Below are 18,343 nucleotides of genomic sequence, written 5' to 3' on the forward strand. Positions count from 1 at the left end.
ATTCTTCTGTGTTTCTGATCCTTCTCATAATATTGTTGTATGATACTATAATTGTACAAGAGTTGTGTCAGCACCCTGTGAGCCAACATCTGGAAACTATTAAAATTCTTCACAGAGCATAGGATGGCACAGGAGCAACTGATGCATCTGGGAAGATCAAAACCTTTCTGTTGTGCCCTGCTAGGGTAAGTGATTGCCAGGTTAAGGCTGGGAATGTCTCGGGATCCTTCAGACAGACTTCTAGTGTATATATATATATAGTGTGAGGCAGGGCTGCGTGTGTAGTATGACCAGGTACCTAAATGCTCCATGTGAAAAGGATATGGAACATTGCTCTTCTGGTTTTGTTTTGTTACACTCGCTCAGTGGCAGTCCAGTCTGTAAAAAGTGACAGCTACTTCTATGTGGATAAATTTCACATCTGAAACCAAATATTTTGAATCTAACTGCATGTCTTGCATTTGATTTGTATATGTGCACAATGGCTTGGTGGCATATGGCATGAATTGTAGGTAGGACATTGTGTCACATGTGACATGAACTGTACAGTACTATTTTGTCCATGCTGATGTAATTTGTCTATTCAAACTTAAGGAGCTCACTTAGCAGGGCAACCTAATTTTTCATCTTTCCTTTCTTCTCTGGTACTGGTAGTTTATTCATTATCCAGTTCAAAACCAAGTATTTTAAACACACATCTTGTGAGATTATTTATGCAAGGCCATTTCTGTCTGGTTATTATAGATTTTCTACAGAAATTACAAAAGCTCATTTTAAAGTTCAAGATGAAGAGTAGCTTTTCATTAGTACTTTTTCTGGACTCTTACTTTGTCTTATTAATACCATAACTGGCAACCTTCATCAAGCTCCCTTGATTCTCATGATTCTGTTAAGAGGCTGAAAGTACATATTTCAAGAATGGGAAGACAGAATTTTTGGCTGTTGGAGAAACTGGTTTTAGGCAGATGTTCTGTTTAGTTTGGTACCAGTAAAATGATTCATAAGCTTCAAAAGTGGTTCATGAAATTTTACTTGTACCATCCCTATGAAAATACAACAGGTGAACTAAAAAAGGACAGAAACAGTAGATAATAAGTAATATTAGGTGGCTTTCTGAGAGTCTCATAATTGTTACTCTGTCTAGAGTCTCTGCTGAGTAAGGAGAAAGATTGTACATAAAGTAGTGGTATGTTCAGTGTTATGTATGTGCATATATGTGTGTGTATATATGTATAAACATCCCTATATGTATCTAATAGGCTTAATGGATCAAGTCTTGCAGAGAGCTGCATGTAGGCAGAACCTTATACTTGTGATGCTGAAGTCAGAACTCAGGCTGGATGAAACCAATTCCAGGGCCCAAATAAGTAGCTTTACGAACTAGGCTTTACATCTCTTATGATGCCATAGCCACACAAAAATAAAATCTTCTTGGAAATGAGAAAAGTTTATTAAAAATGCTTATTTTTAGTCTGAAATGCTTGCAGGTGTATATATCATCCCTGCTTGTAAAAGGGAGATGAAATTACACCAGAACTTTGCTGAATATATCTGAAGTCTTTCATTCTCTTTTGCTTGTTTGAGTTATCCAAGCCTCAGGTACAGAAATGAATGTCATACTAGACTATGGCAGAAATCTTGTGATTTACTATTTAAGACAGTCTCCTTAACTGTGTAGAATGGATGTAACTCTGATGGTGACATTTAACTTTTCACTGAAATGGTGGCATGTGTTCTCTGCTTAAAACCGCTTTTGGGCTGTGCTCATACGTTTATTCAGCTTCCAACTCTGTCCCCTGGACTAAAAGCCTTTGCTTTGGTTTGTCTATCTTCGCTCCAGTGAAGGGTGAGGTTAATAGCAATTTGTTAGTGTTGGCATGCAACAGGGCTCCTTGGGCTTTCTTTCACCTTTCCTTTCAAGGAGAAAATGCTGAGGCTTGGTTATAGGGCCATGATCTAAACATAAGCATGTAGTTTTAAGTTAAAAGATGACATAATTCAATGGCTATGAGACAGGATTGGATAGTAAAGAAAAGAGGTAATGAAATAGTAAAAATTCAGGGGAAAGGTAGGATGCAAGCGAAACTTGGGGAGATTGAAGTAACCCACTAGCAGACCACATGGACATAAAACTAAATGAGAACTGACTGGGCTGCAGTAAGTATGAGGGAAATCCCAAATCACCCCAGACAGAGCCAGACTGTTGCTGACCCTTAGCAGTGCTTCCTACCAAAGAAAAAAAATATATTTCTGAGCAATTCAAGAACAGTGTCACTTTTATAATGGTCACTAACACTCTTCCATAAAAATGGAACAACAAACATAGAATAAATTTTTTATTTAGGTTCTACTTGATCTCAAAGTAGAGACTTGTAAACCGTTTCTTTAATGCTGGGTGCCATACAGCCATTTTTAAGCTGTTACATGCAATGATGCCAGTTCTCAAACTGGCCTCTGAAATTGTCTAGATGAGCTGTAGGCTGAATGTCTCCAGGTGAGCAATCACTGGCAGTAGCGGCTGGTTAGAGACTTTTAGTGGAGCCATTGGCCTGGTGGGGGAAGAGCTCAGCAGCCTTCCTCCCAGCTCTGCCATGGGTGCTGGTAACACCCAGCTTTGGCTTAGAGGTAGGGCCATGGCAGAGTGAGGCATGGATGTGCTGGCTTGGCCTGGTGAGTAAAGCTGGAGGGCACAATTGTGTTTGGGTGTGAGCAGGCAGTGTGTGGAAGAAGAGGGACTGGGGAGAGGCTGTGCTGCGGGAGCAACTGAGGCGACTACTGCTTGTAGTGTCTGAGACTGCTGTTCCTGGTATTCATGGCAGTACCTACCACTGCTATGTAAACTAATTCTGGTGAAAGGTTTCTAGGACGCGTAAGTGGGCATTACTTCCTTTGATATTCCCTACTCTTTGTATTTCTCTACACAACTAATGCCAGACATAGCAATGGGAGTGTGAGTGACTTGGTGATGTAGCATGACATCTAGGCGGTAAGTAAGACTATTCTTTAGGTACGTGCTCTGTCACGTGTGCATCTTTTACCTTGTGCGTGAAGAAAGGGCAAAGACTTAGTGTTGTTCGTGCTGTGTCTGCCCCCGGCTCTAATGGTTCACACAAGCAAACTAAGTTTGGGACTACTCAACACTGGGTTTATTCCTCTGAAATATGACAATAAAAACTGTTTTGTTCTTACCTGACAGAGCTGTCTACTTGCAATATGTATCACCAAATCTGTTTAGTGATAAACACTGGGGTTTTTTGTTCTTCTAGCCCTGCAAAGCAAGGAAACAAGGAGATAAATTGTATTTTCACTGAATTCCAACCAACTACATCTGCCTGAGGCATTGTAAGTCTACATGCCACTAAAGTCTTATTACTGGTGAAAGCGTATCAACCAGAAGGGATCAAGCTTGATTTTTCAGATCCCAGGCTAGAATCTTGCTGAGCTGAAATCAAGAAATACCTTTCAAGTTGTAACTTAAATGCATGACAAACAGATGAGGCAGCCCTAAAGCACCAAATGTACATACTTACTTTAGAGAATAAGATCATGCTTTAAGACACTGAGGTTAATACTGCCATCCAAATTAAGAGGCCAGGTTTCCTTAAGCAACTGGGATTTTGGTAATCTGAGGACACAGGCATACTCCATACTATAATGAAAGGCAAGAAATCTTCATGGTCCTTGTCAATCAGGAATAAATTTGTCTTTCCAAATCAGGGGATAAGTTTAACCCTATGCTTTTGAGAGAGATACCAATGAAGCACCTGCCCAAGAAGCTGGAGTGTGCTACCTTGAAGTGCAAGGATATGCAAATAATCCATTTCTAGCTACTTTTAGAGGAGACCAGATCATTACAATATAAATGAGTAATTCTACATGGAGAAAGTATGGAAAATAAAATTTTATTCCTGTGTCTTGCAAGTAACTAGCTCAGTTCCTGAGGAGGTAACACAATATATAGTTCACCTCTAAATGCTGATCTACTATTGTCTTGAGGTACTAAGGGCTATGCAGAACTGCATGTTGTAGATCTAACAATTGAGGTGAAATTAGGCTTTGACTAATAGAGAAGAAAGCCTAGTTAGATACTCAGGTTTCCATGCCACAGGCTGGCTTCACTGGAAAGATAAATGTAACTGATTTGTGCTAGCTTTTCTGCCCAAGAGCTATAGTGTTGCACCTTGTTTTGGAAAATGTTTACAGGCTGGAGAAACGGGCCAGCAGGAACTTCATGCAGTTCAACAAAGGGAAATGCAAAATCCTACACCTGGGGAAGAACGATCCCAGGTGCCAGGACATGCTGGAAAGCAGAAAGGACCCTGGGGGTCCTGGTGAGCGCCAGGCTGAACACGAGGCAGCAGTGTGCCCTTGTGGTAAAGGCGGTGAATGGTATCTTGGGCTGCATTAGGAGGAGTGTTGCCAGCAGGTCGAGGCAGGTGATCCTTGCCCTCTGCTCAGCACTGGTGAGGCCACGCCTGGACATGGAGTGCAGGGTCCAGTACTGGGCTCCCCAGTACAAGAGAGATGTGGAGCTATGAGGGAAAAGCCCAATGAAGGACGACGATGATTAAGGGACTGAAGCACCTCTCCTATGAGGAAAGGCTGAGAGAGCTGGGACTGTTCAGCCTGGAGAAGGGAAGGCTCAGGGGAGGCATCGTTGATGTGTACAAATACCTGCAGGGAGGGTGCAAAGCGGATGGGTGGAGCCAGACCCTTTTCCTTGGTGCCCAGTGCCAGCACCAGAGGCAATGGGCACAACCTGAAACACAGGAGGTTCCCCCTGAACATCAGAAAACACTTTTTCACTGTGAGGGTGACCGAGCACTGGCAGAGGTTGCCCAGGGAGGTTGTGGAGTCTCCGTCCTTGCAGGTGTTGAAAAGCCGTCTGGACGTGGTCCTGGGCAGCCTGCCGTGGGTGACCCTGCCTGAGCGGGGGGACTGGACAAGATGACCTCCTGAGGTGCCTTCCAGCCTCAGCCATTCTGTGAAGTTACACTGAAATGAAGCTTCTGCATATGCTTAGCTTTTGAGAAACAAGTGCTTCTAATGCTTTTCTGCTATGAAACTACTCTTAAAAATACATCTGATTATCAAAGTCTTTTGCAGGCTAAATAAGAGTTTATTGGCACTGAATATTAGATAGAGTTCAGAGATGTCATATTTTCCTATTGCTGTGCCAAAGCTATTAAAGCTGCACCTGAAACTAACAACTCTAAACAGGCAGTCTTTCTTTGGCTTTACTGTAAGAAAGAGAAAGTCGTCTTCTTCAAAGTCTGTTTATGGATTGCTGGTTTTAATAAAGAAAAAAATCTGACTTCGCACAACTGCTGTTCTTTAACATGCACAGTTGTAACTTGTTTAGGCTCTGTATTTAAAACAAACTGCAGAAGACAAAAGTAGAAGTGGTACTGGCGCTTTTTTTCTTTTTCCCCAGAAAGCCTGCAGTTATGATTTTCCACTCAGTAAAGATTTTTGACCTAAAGGAATAAAGAGTAGGCAGATGCTCAGAGAAGAAGTGATAAAGATCTAGGAAGATTTTAAGACCTGCAGCTCATGACAAACTAAAATCCTTTGCAAACAGATTTACAATTAGCTTCTTAGCTATGTTCTGATGAGATTTCTGAGGACTCAAGGAATTCTTGGTGGTTCAGAAAGAGAACTTAACCTTCTCTTAATATGCCTCATGTTCTGTCAGCTATGCAGAGGCAATGGAAAACATTTGTCAAAACAGATAGCAGTGCTAGCCCCCCGCCATTGAATACAAATGGTAAGTTCAAGGTCCAGTTAATGGCGGGTGAGCCAAGAAACATTTGGAGATTTAGTTTAACATTGAATGTACCCCAAAGAATACAGTATTACAATTCCAGGACTTCTTGGCTGTGGCCAAACTCTGAATACTGCAAGAACAGTCATTTCATAGTTTACACTTCCAGCCAGAACAAAGAACTGCTGAGGTACACGAAAACTAAGATGTAGCAGTTAACACGGTTTTCAAGATTTTTGAAAAGACATGTTCGACAGCTGATTCAGTCCAACAGAACATTTTTGCTTAGCGCTTCATGACAGTCTACTGTGCCATTCAATTGTTTTTCATATAATAAAAGAATATTTATTTTAAAAGCAATTATGTGTATAGAATATACTAAGAGACTAATTGTGAGAATATCTGGGTTTTCTGTTAAAAAAAATGCTGGCATGTTGCACTAAGTTTCACAGAACAGTTAGGTAAAATGTGGAAACTATGATCTGTGTAGCTGAAGTGTTTGTAATTGCTGGTGGCATGACTCCTAAAAGCAAAACAAAGTTGCAGAGATGTTGTCTTACATGCATCCAATGAAATAGATACAGGGTAATTTGTGCTTATTAAGTTAATGAAAAAAGCAGTGATTTAAACAACTCACTGTTACATAAACAGATGTTACTTGCCTGAATTTAAAATATGAATAAAGAAAAAGCTCCTACAAAATGTTTGCAATAGTGACATCAGTGCTTTTTATTGATCCTAGTTATTTAATCATGTATTCTGTAAGGGTAGTTGGGTTTTGGGTTGGGTTTTTTTGTTTGTTTTTTTATGGAACGGATACAATGCTACCCACTGTAATGCAGTAAGTACAATCTTGTACTGCACCATGTCTGTCTCTACCTATATACCCTTTGCCTGTATGTTAGGAATTAGGCATCGAAGATGAGATGTGTAGAACTGTTGAAAGTGTAAATAACTACTTAGTCTTACACACAAGTGCCTGTCATCAGGTTCAAAATGTTTCTTCCCAGTTATACCTCACTGCACTCCCTTCTTCCTTCTGCACGTTGCAGGGAATGTACAGCCTTAACTTAAAATCAAGAGCAAGGGCTGAAAGATAACTAACATGCCTGATAGTTATCAGACTACCCATATCTGCTTTCCTCAGCTTAGCATTAATGACTTCATAAGAATTAGTTAAGGCTACCAGACCTACCCTACTTTTTTATTCTAGAATTTTTTGAACCTATAGGGTAGACATTTAAACTGATCAGTGAAAACCAAATTACTGTTAACTATATCTTAAGGTAAGCTGTTAAATGCCCAGTGTTACTATTTTATTATTTAGAGTTGTAAAGAAGTGTTCATGTGCGCTATACCCTGTGTTGTAACTTGCTTGTGAGTATGGAATGATGGCAGGTACTTAATTTCTATACCTGTGGTTTCAGATTGGACCTAGAGACCATATTTAAAATCCAAATAATCTTGAAGATGTGAAAGTCTACCTCGTCAAAACCCTTGTGATCTTTACGCAACAAATTTAGTGAATATGTCACCATTACTTCCTACGAAGCAGAATTGAGAGATATGTGAAAAAAGCTTTTAAATCTTCCCTTAGGAATTAGGCACTGAAGATCAGTGCAAGACCAATATGCAGATGTTAACACACATCAGTTGCCAGTAATATTCAACTTGGAAAACATTGTATGTTCCAAATAACTGTGGCAGATCTACAATAAAGTATGGAGAGATGTGGGAGGTAATCATTAATACTAAGGATTTTGAGGATCTTCTTGACAGATAACAGCTTGCTGTTGCAGCTGTCTTGGGAGAATTGCTGTTACTTGGAAGCAGCACACTTCTATGCCTCTTTTCTTGGCAGTATCTGGGATTAATTAAGTCTGCTGTTACCTAAATATCTCTATAGTCAAGAATCTATCTTGAAGGAAATGGCTGCAGAGATCCAAATTGAATGGCAAAGAATTACGGTTGCCAAATTGCCTTACATAGGTATTTTTTTAGCTGATATTTTCACTGTGTAGTTAGACACCAACAAAAGTCATTCCTGGATTGAAGCATTTGGAAACAGTATAAGGGAATGGAGATGGATGTACAGAGCTAGAAAACAACTCCTTTCAGTGTATCCATTATTTAAAACAGAAAAAAAAATATATCTGTAAGTGAATTGAGTTTTCAGAAGTTTGGCTAATGAACAGGGTACTTAATGGTTTTTGTGTGAATGTGTTCAGTACTGTACAAATAAAAGAAATGTTATATTCCACTAATACCTCTATAAACCTAGGTTTTTCTACTTTAATCTTACAGTGACAATAATACAGCATTTTATTTCATGGTTTGCTAAGGCTATTAATCCTATGAGCATAGATCATTTTGTTAAAACACAATTGAAATGTAGCACCCTGTCTACTTTATCCTCCTAGTCACATTTGTCCTCATTTGACAGTGTTCCTTTCTAATTTTTACTTGCCAAATTCTGTGAGAGAGAACAATGGTGGCCACCTCTTTCTTATTACACAGGATCAACTGATCAGATAATTCAAGGTCTGATAAACTATCTTGGTGAATTCAGCTGTATGCAGTAACCATTACTGTTATTAGGCCATGTTAAAGCAAGCATGCAATTCCTAATTCTTTCATAAACAGCATCAATATACTATGCTTAGCAAGTACCTCTTCCTCCTGTAGAACATGGTTTTGGTTTTGTTTTGAATTTTAAAATATACCATGTCATTTTAAGTTGGTAAATGGTGTGATTTACTAATTTTCTTGATTGATAGATTGTCTTGGCATCTTGTGAGGACTGCATTCTAGCTTCCTTCCCTTAAAATACAGTAAGTTCTAAGAAAGCAGCATTATTCTTGTGAAAACAGCATTTATATATTTCTTTTGCATGTTTATCCTCACATCATCTTACTGGGAACATGTTTAATCTGCCAAAAGATCTTCTGAACTCTGACTGCAAACCATTCTGCAGTCCAAATTTCTCATGCAAATATGTATGAGTTCAGGTAGGTAGAGAACTTCAGGTTCTCTAAGCATGTTATCCACAACCAACTTCATAGTTTTCTGAGTCTTATGACTGCTGCATATTCAAAGCACTGTTCCCTTATTGTACTTGTCATTTAATTTGACTGTATAACTTCTTTCTAGGCAGTTTGTTTTCAATCTTACCTCAGTATTCACAACCTCATCTTGCTGAGAAGTCTTACCCAGGCTCCTTATCCTGAAAACTTGGGGATTTTTATTTGTTTAATTTCCATGGCTTGCAAGCAATCCAGCTTTTGTTCAGTTGGTGTTCGGTAGGCTGGGGCATGCCCCTGCGCTGCTTGGGTTTTCTTTAATCAACATATGGACTATAATATATCGTTTGTTTTGAATCTGATGTCATGGGAAAAAGTGTTGCTTAAGTCAGTATGGAAACTTGCCCAGATACGTTCAAGTTGTTTCTTCCTTGACTGTAGTATCTGCTTGAAACTTTTCACTTGCCTTCTAATGGCTATTCCTGCTCATCCACAGGCTGTTTCCAGTCCAAATATAGTGCTACTTGATTGAAAAAATCCAAGAAACGGTTCTCTTTCTGGCACATGTTTAACAATCCCGACCAAATCCCTTCTGAAATGCCATGGTCCAGTTTGTCATAGAAGGTCACAGGCTTGCTAAGGCTGTCCCTCTGGACACTTCAGTGACTTCTGCATCTGCACAGCTAAAAAACTCTGCTGATATCTGGAATGTTTTTCAAACCCTTTTTTCCCCTCCCTCTGAAGTTGCTGTGAGGAAGCAGTGACCTAGGGTACCCTTGTGACACTCCTATTGACCTGCCATTTGGAATGTGCAGCTAGTTCAGGGCTGTGCCCTACATCGGGGTCCTGCGTTTGGGGTTTTTTTGTACTGAAGGAGCCTTTCAGATATTTGGGAATGACTTTAAAAGCACAGCCAAAGTGACTTTATTTGCTTGGCTGCTTAACTGAAGAATATTAGTCAGGGCAAACTAATGTAACTCCACTGATATTAATAGAGCTGAATTGCAACAACTGAAGAAAAAGCCCTTAAATTGTGGGGAAATTATTATACAGGCTGAGCTTAAAAGGCTCTAATGCTGTCTTACAGTGTTTAATACCCAGCTAATTTCTAATTAGCTTTTTCTTTCTTGTTAACTTTTCTATTACACTTTTTTCTGTTGATCTCGTAGTTTTACCGTAAGAAAACAACACGGTTCTGATCAAGATAAAGCTGTCCTGACCTGTACCTTCAGATGTATAAGTACCTGGTCAGGACAAGGGGCTCAGCAGGCTTCAGAGTTTGCATGTTCCTGTTGAAACATTCAGAAAATCAAGATGTAAAGTTTCTGCTTTATAAAAACCAACTGGGATTTTTCTGTAACTCTTAACCCAGCTGATCAAGGATGGATTTTCTTGGGGACAAAAAAGATACCGTTCTACCTTCAGGGTTGTCTCAGTGCCATATTTCAAGCTCCCGTTATAAATCATCATGGCTCTTCAGAAAACAGATGAAAAATATGAATGTTGGCAAAACCATCCTTTACTAAGTTTGTTCCAAAAATGGCTGAACTATTTTCTATCAAACTTTAAAAAAAAAAAATAAAATCCAGAGTCCAAGAAGAATAAATTTCAACCTGACTGGTTGAAGTCTGACATATTTGAAAACTAAGGTATGTAATTAAATAATTAGTCAGACTGAACTGTCAGTATCACAGTGTGCTCACCTTTTAAAAGTCACACAAAGACTAAAGGGAAGGGTGAAGATACGTTCATTCTGTTTCTTTGTAACAAAAGATACTTTGGTAGGCAGACAAGGTCCTTGAACAGAACAGGATGCTATAGGACATTATAAGTGGGTTTCAGTGGTGGAATTGAATATAGCGTGGGTAGCATTTATTTATTAGCTACCTGGATGCTATTGGAAGATGTGAAAAAATGTTTGTAGATCATATATTTTTTAAAGATACAGAAAAGAAATTCTGGAAAGTGTAATCAACACCTTTAAATTTGTTAATTTTGCTTAACTTTTTCCAGGATGCTTTCCAGCATGTAGCCAATTTGTGTGTGTTTATTAAAATATATATATAAAAAAATTTCCTTCTTCACTTTCACTATAAAAAAAACCAACAACCAAAAAAACCCAAATTGTCATCCATTACAGAATAGTGGTCATGTTTTGCAAGCGCTGCAAAATATTTTCTGGCATTCTTAGTTGTGTTGCATGCTTTGTTAGTTTCATGTAAAATGACTTTTGATCATACTCTCAGAAGTGATGTCCGTAATCATTTTTTAACACACTATGGAGTTAGGTCTACCTCAATGTCATCTGACTAACCACTCCTATTTTTGTCAGCATTAGAAATACTATATAATATGGTTTGCTGAGGAACTACGTGTAGGGAGATCTTTGGTTGCTTTTAGCTGGCTTTGGATGAGTTGCTGAAGACTGCAAAACCTAAATAGTAAAAAGGGGCTAAGATATACCAGCTTTTCTCAGGCAGTACTCATCAGAGAGGGCAAGTGTGTAACGTCACCAAAGAATTAAAAATATGCTTATGGAAAAATGCATATTCTACTATCTAAAGCACTTTGGATTTGAACTCAATGGGGGACTAAGTTATAACTGAAGCCTAGAGACCTCATTGAAGTCAGTCTATTCTGAACACCCTTAAGTTGCAATGAAGATGATGACAAAATTTATCTACAAATGGACTCAGAATAAACTACTTGAATGCAATCTTTCTTTTATTCAGAAGCTAGGATAATGCTTTTTGTTAGCTTGTCTCATCTATTGCATTTCCAGGCCATCTACCAACACAGTTAGTTATCGCTTTAGCTGCTCCTATGTCTATGACAATGAGAGAGAAACCAGGAGCCAGACTGAGACTATATGGACTATCATGACACCTTTGTCTGTTGCATTCAATGGGTTTTGGTCAGAAAAAAAGCATCTGGCCCTGAGGAACACCACTTGGCACTGATAAATGTGCATGTATTCTGATATTCAAACTGAGGGATCATGTCCTGAGATTTCTTCTTGGTTACTAGCCTGTATGACTAGTGTTTTTAAAATAGTGGATATCCAGGATATTTTTGCTATTTATAATTCCCATTGTTGTAACTCTCTGGGGATGATTAGATGGAATGACTTCAGTGGTGTGATAGCTATTGATATAAATAACTTTCCAGAAGATTTCCTTATGACTTCGGAACAAATTAGCCACTAAGAAAAACATTTCTGAAGGAGTTTAGAGTCCTAGCTATTTTCTGAAAACCACAGTAGGCACTGATCTGCATATAGAAGAGTTAAAATGTTTAAAAGCTAATCTTTGGGTGCCTAGGCTTTTCATTAAAAACAAACAAACCCAAACAAAACAAAGCAAACCCAAAAAACAATTTCAAACACCTAGGTCCCATTATCAGGAGTCACAGGCTCCTCAGTTTCTTAAACACTTCTGAATATTGTGGTTTCTGAGAAGTTTATACAAAATGGAAGAAACGCTTACCTAGACGAAAGACAAAATAAACTCTATGTATTCATCAGTGATCAGAAACAAATAGTGTAGTTCAAGGAATAGCTAGGGAAATCTGGCCAAGGGACAGACTATTATCCAAAACTCTCCACTTATTTGAAGCATACCTAAAGGTCTGCTGTTGGAAAAGGTCTTTCCTGTGAGACTTCCAGTGTTTCCTGGTTTCAGACAGGAAAGGAATAGTGGGAAAAGTGCCTCTCGCTCTATTTTGGTACTTCTGCTTCTGATGCCTGAAGAAGGGAAGCAGAGGCATGGTGTGTGTTTGACAATAAATTAACAAACTTCTAATTGCTCTTCCATGTGGGTTTATTTCGTTTCATGTTTTGGCTGTGATTTTAAGTCATGTTTTTGTGGACTAATGCTGAGGAATTGTTTCACTCTTCCCTGGGAGGACCCAAGATTTCAGGCAGTCCAGAGGTCTAAATAACCAAAAGGTGAACCTGTTTGTCATTCTTTTCCTTTCTAAATGTGAGTTCATGCACCCAAATACTCAAACTTTGTGTGTCTGCCTGCGTGTGTGTGTATATAAGTACAATTTGGATAACCTTCTTAGTTTACCTGTGAAAACTGGAATTCTTAGACCCGATTGTTAACTGATTGAGAGACCTTGGATGTCATAGGAATCTGCCCCTACAATTCAATGATTTCATTAGAAGAGACTTTAGCTAGCAACAGAAAACACTGAAAGTCTTTGATGTGTTCTCACACTTGGGTTTTTCCAATTATCTGACTTATGTGGAAGGCTGCTTCTAGCCCATAGCAGGTGTGCAAATAGCATCCTATAAAGATTTGCTTGATTTATTGAAAAGACAGATACTACCATGGCAGCAAAACATTCAAGGTGTTTGAGGTAGCCACAACTCTTTACCTTAGCAGAATGAATTTAGCTAAACATTATTCCAATATGAAAAGCTTGCCATACTGTGGTGTGCTGTTTGCTATGTGGAAACACAGATGTTCCTCAGCTCAGTAATGCTCCATGCACCTCAAAACTTTCCTCTCTGAGTGACAGCCCTGCTTTTCTTGGAGAATATTTCAGAAGTATTTCAGAGCCATCTAAAATCAGGAACCTCCAGAGAATGAGCTAATCCCTTGGCCAAGGAAATATGAATATATTTGAAGTTTAGTAAAACCTCTGAGACTTGCTGAAGTTGCCTAATGCTAATCAGTCAGCAAGACTCTGCAGAGCAGGAACAAGGCTGGCATCATGTACTCCCTGGTGCCAAGGGAGTACAATCCTTGCCTGTCACAGTAAAATTAGTGTTGCTTCAGGTAAATGAACTGCAATGAACCTTCCTGCAAAAAAAATCAGTTATTCTTACTTGCCTAATGATAAATGTAGGGGATTACTTAGTATATTTATAGTGAAATAAGTGTATTGTCGTGCTGAATTAGATCAGTGGTATGTTACCATAGATAGTGGAGACAAGTAGCAAATGCTTCTGAAAAGTGTAGAAAATGAAATTGTAAGATCACATGCAATAATCTACTCATAGGGGAATGTTTCCCTTAATTAGAGACTGTTTATAATTTGGAATGATAGACTTACATCTTTTCAAGACTCTTTTTCTTATTTCCAGTTTAATCTAGATGATATTGCTAGCCTTGATGTAAACACTAGGGGATGCAACCATGTTTGTGGGAAAGAGGGAAGCTTCTTTTCATGAGACTTTATATGTACTAGAAGACAAGCTTTAGGTAAACTGATTATAATATAAGCAACTGACAAAAGTAAAAGGTATCCTATGTAATATTCTAAAAAGAGTAATTTGATCAAATTTGTTTCTGCATCTACTGCAGACTGAAAAGCTGCTTGAGTTCTAGCCTATTTTTCTAACCAAAAGTTCCTCCCTGATGTTTCTTCAGGACCCGGATAAATAGGTACATGCCTTAAAAAAAACCACCCAAACAAATCGATCAGTATTCGTTTTCAGTTCTACTCACTCTACAGACTAAATGTATAAGAGCAGTGCTGTTCCCTCCATCCTTCCAGCCTTTAATTGTCTGCAAATTTCAGATGACTTGAGATGAGGGGAGTGTGCAGTGTCCATACAAACCACTGACCTAAGGCTATTTCAAAATTTGGTTGATGTAATGAGCTCAAGCTCTCCGTTTCCACCCCTCTAACATGTATTAATATGGGCTTCCTTACTGAAGGAAGTGTTTCTCATGTGAATGTATAATAAACAAGCATGTTTCTCCCTTTCTGCTTTATCACTGAATGCTGTCTTTTATAAATTACCCACAACTGTTTTGTCTATTCCTTAAAATATTTTCTTTCCTTGTTGAAGTCACTGATTAAGGCCAATGATTATTATGCACTGTGTTTTGTTTAACAAGTTTCTACTTTGATTGCCAGGAGATGCCTAATCTCTTAACCAGATCTTCTGCCAGGACTTGTTAAAAAAAAAAAAAAAATCTCTTTTGCCCATCAAACCAAGTACTGGATGAGGGAATTATTCACCTGAGACCACCAAGTACTGTCATGAGCTAAAGCTCTGCAGCAGATCTGTAAAAGGATGAGGGGAGAGACTTGGCCAGTGCATTATGTTCCCAGTCAAGTGTCATACTTGGGTGTATTTGATTGGAATTTCTCCACTGGAAATAAAGGAGATATTCAAAAGATTATCTGAAGATACCAGAGAGGAATTCTGTTGCTTCCTCTAGTATTTTTTTAGTGTCAGCAAGCTGGTGATCCGAGACACTACCAAGACAGTCCTTTGCTGCAGAAAACTGGCACTGAGGAAGCTGCCACCTGGCAGAGTGGTGTGTTACTGCCTCCTTTTTCTGTGCTGCTGCTGCTCCCTGGTGTGAGGGAGAGGTCATGGTAGAAATACATAATTCATTAGCCACATTAGGTACTCTTTTTCTCATGTTTGCTCTAGATTGACTGTGATAGTGGCAGAGAAAAAGAATATTCACTTGCTCTCATCTCTGTCCTTGTAACTGAGATTTTTAGTCCTCTCTATGAAATTTCACACAGACGTATTTTTAGAGACTTGTTCTGTGAAACCATCTAGGTTCCTCAAAAAAAAAAAAAAAATTAAAAAATCCTACTTTTCAAAGATCAAATTTAAAGTTAACCAATCTCTGCTGTCCTGCTTGATCTGGATTTACTGCTTTCAAAAAATAAACACTTCTACAATCTGTATGACTACATGGAGTAATTCCCTGTAGCAGGAAGGTGATGTATTTGTTCAAATTAAATTAATTTTCAACACAAATCTAATCAGAAGCAAAATATAGTAGAAGAAAGAATTAAAAAACTAACACTATTTTCCCATTCTAGCACCAACAAAAGTTTTCTCATTTTCATATCCTGACTTCTGACACAAGATACTTTCAGATTTGATAGAATAAGTTGATTATATTGAGTCTAAGCTTCAGAAAAAAGTATTTTTGTTCCCTGTTTTTGATCAGAGATACCTTTCTAATTAAGGAGAAAAAAAAGAAACAGCAAATAAATCCTTCATGGTCAATCTCTAGGGGAAAAAAAAAAAAAAAAGCTTTGAAAAGATGTTTGAATTGCAAATAGACACCTTTGCTAATGCATTCATAGTGCTGCCAGGCTTGAATTGCAGATGGCCACTGTTTGAAAGCTTATCAAGTTACTCTTTCATCCCACTAACAGATGGTGAAGTAGCAAAAGTCAGGTCTCACTTTTCAGGGATCTGTCTTCCATACTCTCTTGACCACAGGGTAGGAGAATGAAGGTCAATCCTGTGGAAACATGGCAGACATTTACACTTCAGTATTTGGGTGTAACTGTGTGCTGGCTTTGACATTTGGAGAGGAATCAGGAGGGGTTTGTGATAAGGGTCCAGTATCCTGTTCTTGGAGGGTCTAGGAAGATTGGCCCTCATCTGAGCTTACCACCCTTTCTTCAAAACCTGACCTTGTAGCAGAATGCTCTTTAGCTTAGAAAGATATTTCTGAAGGATAAGCTGTCTCTTGCTTTATCGTGTGTATCTTAAACCACATGTGCCCCTCTAGAAGGTCTTAGTCCCATCACTTCAAACAATGGACAACAGATTCCACTATAGCACTTGTAATATACCTGTCTGTGATGTGTCCTTTCCTTGCTTCCAGTAGGCAATTTTATTGTAAATTAGCAAGCAAATTAACTGATGTTGAAATCCCTTGTTTTGTCTTTTCTATGACCCCTTTGTGTTGTTGTATATGGGTTTGATTTTATTTTTTTTAGCCTTTTTCTAGGAGACCTTACTAAAGCATTAATAAGATATAACTGCAACGGCTTCTAGGCTTTGATATTGGCTCCTGACACACTTCAGATAAAGAGGTTTCTCTGCACCGGTTTACATTATAAACTGTCAGGTAATTTAGTCTACAAAGAAAACGTGCAAGGGAACGTATGAAAGCGAAGCAAACGCTCATGGGCTTTTGTGATGGACTAAAACAGCAATATAGCCATTGTGGTGGCTTTGTGGAACAGTGCCACTGTGCAGAGTGGCCATGGGGATGGACAAAGAGATGAGGGTAGGAGGGGGTCCCATTATTAAGTTTTCTACAGAGTGCATAAAAACCACATCACCAGTGTGGGGAAATGTAGACTTCTGGCATTTCTGTTTGTAGCTCTCCACACTGCTGTGATCAAACAAATGCATACAGGGTAGGATTAGTGGCCTGCTGTCCAGTTGCCTTTGAGGCTAAATTTACCTTCGTGTCCACAGAAATTCACCTGTGCTTGAGGACATCAATCATACTCAACCTTTATATTTTCTTAGAATAGTTGGGGAAACACTTTTTCTAAAATAATATCCATTATAGACCTGAGTTTTCTTCTTCCTTCTCTACTTGATAACCAGGAGGTCTGAATAGCTATAGCAGGTATACTCTTCCATTTATATACAGAGAAAACAACTATAAAAATGTTGGAAAATTGTTTGAATAATAATTAACTTCTAACTGAAGGTAATAATAAATTATTCTCCATTTTATTCCCACTATTTTGTAGTTGATATTCATTTTTGTGTTAGTCTGTGTCAAGAGATTTGATAGTATCTATTGATCTGTTTAAAAATTTGGAGTGAAGAATTTGTACTCTTCCAGTTGGTTTAGGTATCACAGAAATCCTGCGGCTTATAAAGGTGACACAGAAAATAATTTAGTTGCCTTTTGAGGTCAATGATGGTGATAGCTTGGGGATTTAGTTGGGCACTTGAGCCCAGCTTCTTTAATCTGTCTTCAGTGGCTCTCGCTCTAGCTTGAATATGGAGTGAAAGAGAGAACCGGATCTAAGCAGGGACACTGGCGCAGGTAGAAGTGGCTCGTAATTCAGCTTAGTCATTGTAAAGGGTATGGATGCAAAACACTGAACCACCTGGCTCTGTGTTCAAGCTGAAATCTCAGCATTGCTACCACAGGTGGTAGACGTAGTATGACTTCTCTGTACAAGACCTGTTGTTCTCTGAAAGTGGTGCCCATTTGTCCAAATGAGTCCTGCAAGGCTCTGTACTCTGACAGAAAACAAATAATATAAATAATGAAAAAGAAACTTTGAATCAACTGCCTATACTCAAATGTCAGAAGGAGGTTCTTCCTAATATCAAGGGTCTTCAGTTCTAAGTGCAAATTTTCAAGCCATAGCTGAGCAACTTAATCATTTACCTTTCCAGCCATGGTAAATTGTCTTCTTATGGGAGAACTGCATGCAGAAACTAGTTTGATGCTAGTTTGCTGTAGAAAAACAGGGGGGGCAAGAATTATCACTTGAGCTGCTCAGCCTGGTTTTAAGAGTGTTTTTGCTGTGAGGGAGAGCTAAAAACAGAGCTAATAAATACAAGGATCTTCCCTTTAGTGCTTGTCGTCTTGTTTGTGTTGCAGATCTGCAGCTGATACGTGATTGCTAGTTCTTTGTGTGTATGACCTTGTATAATAAAACAGTTGAATTCAAATGTATTTTTCATAGCTTCCTCTTCTGTTCATGCTCCAGTCTCCTCTTGCTGGAAGGAGCTGGCATGTCATTGCATTTTTTGCAAGAGTAGTAAGTTCCTCTCAAAGGGGTAAATCAGAAAGTCATAATAAAA

The 18,343-nt window shown here is 38.7% G+C and overlaps 1 long non-coding RNA gene across 1 annotated transcript in view; it reads right to left on the reverse strand.

The window, feature by feature from the left end:
- LOC126044704 (uncharacterized) overlaps positions 1-3,237 on the reverse strand; it is a 65,269-nt gene extending 62,032 nt beyond the window's left edge. The window contains exon 1 of the long non-coding RNA XR_007507760.1: positions 3,190-3,237. This is a non-coding gene — a long non-coding RNA (uncharacterized LOC126044704). The remainder of the gene's footprint in view (positions 1-3,189) is intronic.
- Between the last annotated feature and the right edge of the window lie 15,106 nt (positions 3,238-18,343).

The sequence above is a fragment of the Accipiter gentilis genome, chromosome 12 (genome assembly GCF_929443795.1).
Source record: "Accipiter gentilis chromosome 12, bAccGen1.1, whole genome shotgun sequence".
NCBI classification, from domain to species: Eukaryota; Metazoa; Chordata; class Aves; order Accipitriformes; family Accipitridae; genus Astur; species Astur gentilis.